Source organism: Ovis aries, chromosome 19 (assembly GCF_016772045.2).
Source record: "Ovis aries strain OAR_USU_Benz2616 breed Rambouillet chromosome 19, ARS-UI_Ramb_v3.0, whole genome shotgun sequence".
NCBI classification, from domain to species: domain Eukaryota; kingdom Metazoa; phylum Chordata; class Mammalia; order Artiodactyla; family Bovidae; genus Ovis; species Ovis aries.
In genome coordinates this window covers 10,120,382-10,125,561 of record NC_056072.1, presented here as the reverse complement: position 1 = coordinate 10,125,561, position 5,180 = coordinate 10,120,382, and the positions used below count along the sequence as shown (strand labels likewise).

General features: G+C 38.6%; 1 non-coding gene across 1 annotated transcript; it reads right to left on the bottom strand.

Moving 5' to 3' along the window:
* Positions 1-4,808: 4,808 nt before the first annotated feature.
* On the bottom strand, positions 4,809-4,914 carry LOC114109468 (U6 spliceosomal RNA). Its single transcript, XR_003586154.1, has one exon. It is a non-coding gene; the product is annotated as a U6 spliceosomal RNA (small nuclear RNA).
* Between the last annotated feature and the right edge of the window lie 266 nt (positions 4,915-5,180).

The following is a 5,180-nucleotide window of genomic DNA, read 5'->3' as shown; positions in this document are numbered from 1 at the left end:
CTTTTATAAAGGGCAAAACAGTAAATCTTTTAGGTTTTGTGAAGCTTACCATCTCTTATCCTAATTACTCACTCTGCTGCTATACTGTGAAGGCTGCCTTATTGCAGATAATATGTAAACAAACAGGTGTGACTGTACTCCAGTGAAACTTAAGGACACTGAAATTTGAATTTCATATAATTTTCACTTGTCATGGTATTTATTTCTTTCCATGCCTCTCAATCATTAAGAAAGCTTTTCTTACTCCTGGACTGTACAAAAACAGGATGAAGGATTTGGTTTGGTGTGCAGGCCATAGTTTGTATAGTAAATGAGTTTGTATATGAACAAGTTCTGTTCTGAGAGTGAATTCACGAGTCCAATTTGTTCTAAGTCCAACAAAGTTAGCCTAGGTACCTAAGTAACACAATTGGCTATAAAGTACTGTACTGTAATAGATTTATAATATTACTCACACAAATAATACATAAATACAAAAAATAAAACATTTTTAATCTTGCAGTAAAAAGTGAAAGTGAAATCCGCTCAGTCCTGTCTGACTCTTTTGTGACCCCATGGACTATATAGTCCATGGAATTCTCCAGGGCAGAATACTGGAGTAGGTAGCCTTTCCCTTCTCCAGGGGATCTTCCTAACCCAGGCATTGAATCCAGGTCTCCCACGTTGCAGGCGGATTCTTTACCAGCTAAGCCACAAGGGAAACCCAAGAATACTGGAGTGGGTAGGCGAACCCTTCTCCAGCGGATCGTCCCAACCCAAGAATCAAACCGGGGTCTTCTGCATTGCAGGCAGATTCTTTACCAACTTAGCTATCAGGGAAGCCACAGTCTTGCAGTATGGCACCTTGGAAAGTACAGTGATACAGTACAACAGCTGACATACAAGTGCTGGCATCCAGCGAACTGGAAAGAGGAGTTACTGACTGGAGGAGGGAGAGGAGGTGGGAGAAGGTAGAGCTCAAGGATCATCAGCAATAGGAGACACAGGGCAGGCTGCTGTAAAGATTCTATACTATCGCACTCTAAATAGTGCTGTACACTGGAGCACAACCACTTGTCAGGTTGTGCACATGACAATGTACACCAGACGCGGGAACTAACTCACGTGATTGGACATGTGAACGAATGTTCACCCCTTTGAAAGTTCACAACAGAAGGTTTGTAAGTAGGGAACTTACTACACACACACACACACACACACACACACACACACACACACACTGCTTGATGGTACTCTGACCATTAAATTCCTTGAATCTAGAGGATCTTTCTCATGCTGAATCTCATTTTTAATGCAACATACAGTGCCAAAATAGCAGTGTTTCAGAATGAGTAGAGGAGATGCAGAACGTGGTATCAATAGTAGGAAACAAATGACAAGCAACAAGAATAAAAATGAGATGTGCTGAACTTCTAGAACACAGTTATGCACAAGTAATGTATTTATCAATCTGTTGAAACAATACCAGGTTTCTGTGTTTAATTTAAAACAGTCTCAAATAGGATTTTATAGAATTAATTTTTAGAGCAATCATTCAATCAAAGATTGAATAGAGACTCTTGTTAAATGAGTATAACAGAAAAAAGCCTTTAATGGGATTCCATTATTTTGCCGTTTGGATAGTAACGTTGGAGTAGACTTCATGGTTAAAGGAAAAAAAGAGAAAAAGAGAAGGAATGAGTTTTACAAATGATTGAGTGACAAAGGCTGTCTCTGGTTGGGAAACCATTTCTCATATTTCATGTTCAAAGAATTGAATTAATGAAAATAACACCTAGCATCTGTGTAATATTTCATTAGCTACAAAAAAAGCTTCCCCATATGGCATCTTATTTAATTCATGTATTGATAAATGCTTTGCTGAAGTAGGTGTTTCACTAGCTTAATAATGGAAACAGGTTTGTAAAATTTAAGCGATTTTCAAGTTCACTTAAGAACTTGTGTTTAGAACTGGAACTCAAATATTTTCTGATTCTTAGTTGATTGTCCTTTGGGATGTTGCTGGTATTGCATGATAAAGATCTATGACCAAACTATTTGAAAAATGCTGAGATAACCTGGTGTCTGCTTCAGGACTCCCCAGAACCTGTCATTAACTAACATGAAATGTAAATTCCCAAAAGGAGAATATAGGAGGTGGTGTTTCCCAAATTTATTTGGTTCTAGAATCCTTTCTAGAAACAGTGATCAAGTCCCTCTGTTTCATGTGGCCCTGAATAAGAATTAAGATTGGGCAAATTACCTAAACCTCTCTACATCCCTGTGTCCTTCTCTCTAAATGGAGGGATAATGATAGCTTTTCCACAGGGTGGTTGTGAGGGTTCAAAGAGTTGATGCACTTGGACCAGTGTCTGCTATATGTAATTGCTTAATTACAAGTAATTGCTGAATTACACATAATTGTTTGATAGCCACATATACATCTGGCACACACATCGGCAAATCCAATCTCTTTTTAAAGATGAAGAGCAATTCAGGGAAATGAAATGATTCTCTCAAGGTCATGAGGCTAGGAAGAGGGAGCTGGAATACAGACAAGTCTTCTAAACCCAAGGGCACAGTTTTATTTATCAAAACAAGAAAAATGAAACCATGTATCCATTTTGACATTCAGGTCTGAATGAAAACTGGAAGGTCATGGTCCTTACCTAAAATTTTTTAAAAGAGATAAAATAAACATCTGAATATTTGTCGAGAGAGGGATGTCTGGCTGGTATTTTTGCTCACTTTCTGTCTGAGGGATGCATTTTCCTCTTTGATGAGATTGATTTGTAACTCCCTGCACTGCTAAACCACTGATCTCAATTTAACTATACAACTTGGGAGAGCTGGAGCTGTGCCATTTTCCCAGAAAATGATTAAGACCAAGTCTAAGAATATTGTGAACTTTATCAGGAAAATCAATTCCACTAACAAGGAAGTGAATCACTATTGATTTTTTCCCTCTCTAATTGGACTCTGAGCCCCGATAGCTTTTCATAGGTGGTGGCAGCTTGCTTTCAGCAAATGCGTTTTTCACTCAGCAGTGGAGCATAGCATGCTCTCCAACACCTGTGACATTCTCTTTCTTTCTCTAATTTGTATTCCAACTTGAAGGTGAACACGGAAGCTTTCAGACACCTGCTATTCACAGCAACATGATGTTCATGAGACTTTTGTTGCCCTAAATGGACAATTTCTGTGTTCCTGTAATACGTAGATACATGGGGGTTGTGGAAAGGGCTTGGTACAACACAGATGATGCACAATGAGAAAATGGCTAAGATGTAACTAAGGTGACTGGTGAAGCAGCAAGCCATACACTCTCAATCCAAGATCCCTACAGGGATGTGCCCCTTAATTTATGATATTTGAATTATTTATAGCACAAAAAGGAAAGTTTAAAAATTATTTTTATCAGATGGATACACATTTTTAAAAAACTCTTCCAAATATAGTACAATAGAAAAAAAAAACTACAGACCAAATTTAGTTATAAATACTCATGCAAATATCTTAAAGTACAAGTGTATTCCAGTGTACTTGCTGTGCCTGATGCTTAGGAGATGTAGTAATGGTCAAGTTGCAGTGCCTGTCCTCAAGTAGCCTAAATTTAGACTGGGATTTCAAACCAGAAAAATGATTTTATTACACAGTCAGGTAAGATAAGGACAATTGCAGATAACCCATATATTGCTAGGAAGGCTCAAAGGAAAGCAATTGGTAATATTTGGTTTAGGCATATGAATAACAATTTGGAAGAGCTGCTCTTTGAGTTGAACGGTGAAGAAAATCATGGCTAAAGGTCTCAGCTCTGCCCTTGTTCTGCCAAGTCCAAATCCCAAGTCTGGGACTTCATTATTTTATGCTGTTTAATTGATGTATCTTCAGATGTGGGCTCATCTCTAGAATCTGGGTACCTTGAATAATACAGGGACATAGTAGGTTATTCTTCTTGGAACAGATCACTTTCCTCAGGTAACTGTTGCTGCTGCTGCTGTTGCTGCTAAGTCGCTTCAGTCGTGTCCGACTCTGTGCGACCCCAGAGACAGCAGCCCACCAGGCTCCCCCATCCCTGGGATTCTCCAGGCAAGAACACTGGAGTGGGTTGCCATTTCCTTCTCCAGTTCATGAAAGTGGAAAGTGAAAGTGAAGTCGCTCAGTCATGTCCGACTCCTAGCGACCCGATAGGGAACAGACAGCAAACATGACCACAATTCTTTGTAGCATCTCCCATCAAGAAGTGGAATCTGAGACTTCCTTGGCTGTCTGTCCAGTGGCTAAGACTCTGTGTTCCCAATGCAGGGGGCCCTGGTTCAATTCTTGCTCAGGGAACTAGATTCCACATGCCACAACTAATACCTGGAGCATCCCCCCAAATAAAAAAAGTAAATATTATAAAAGAAGCAAAATCTGTTTCCTTATCCCTTGAATCTGGGTTGGCTTTTCCATTGACTTGGATTAGCAATGGGATGAAAATGGCAGTGTACCAGTTTCATGCCTGGTCTTTAAGAGGTCTTATATTTCCACTTACTGTTATTTTCTTCTTTTTTTGTGTTTTGTTTTGCTAACATTTGTATTTATTTTTTAATAGGATTACAGAGCTGGAAAGGGTCTTGGAGATCTTGTCCTCACTCTTTTAAAAAAAATTTTATACTGGAGTATATTTGATTTACAATGTAGTGTTTGTGTCAGCTGACTTGCCACTTGATTCAATCATACATAGACATATATCTGTTCTTTCCTTTTCTCTTTCCCTGTATAGTTTATTACAGTGTTGGGTAGAAGTCCCTGTGCAATACAGTAGATCCTTGACTCTATTTTTACATAAAAATATGGAACAGTTTCCAAATTTGCATGTCATCCTTGTGCAGGAGTCATGCTAATATTCCCGTATAGTTCCAACTTTAGTATATGTGCTGCCGAAGCAAGCACTCGTCCTCATTCTTTTAAACTTCTGAGAATCTTCTAAATTATAACCAATGCTCTTATGACAATTTCACATACACCCTTCCCAGCCATAATTTGGTGCAGGCTCTTTTAAATTTCTGGAACTGTCCACCATTCCCTTTCACTGAGGAGAAATTCACTGATTTTTAAAAGATTTATATGTTATTGAGGTACCTAAGTTCCATGTGTACAATACTATATTTCTACCTCCATATATCTTAGTTTGCTCATCACCAAAAATTTAGTTTCCA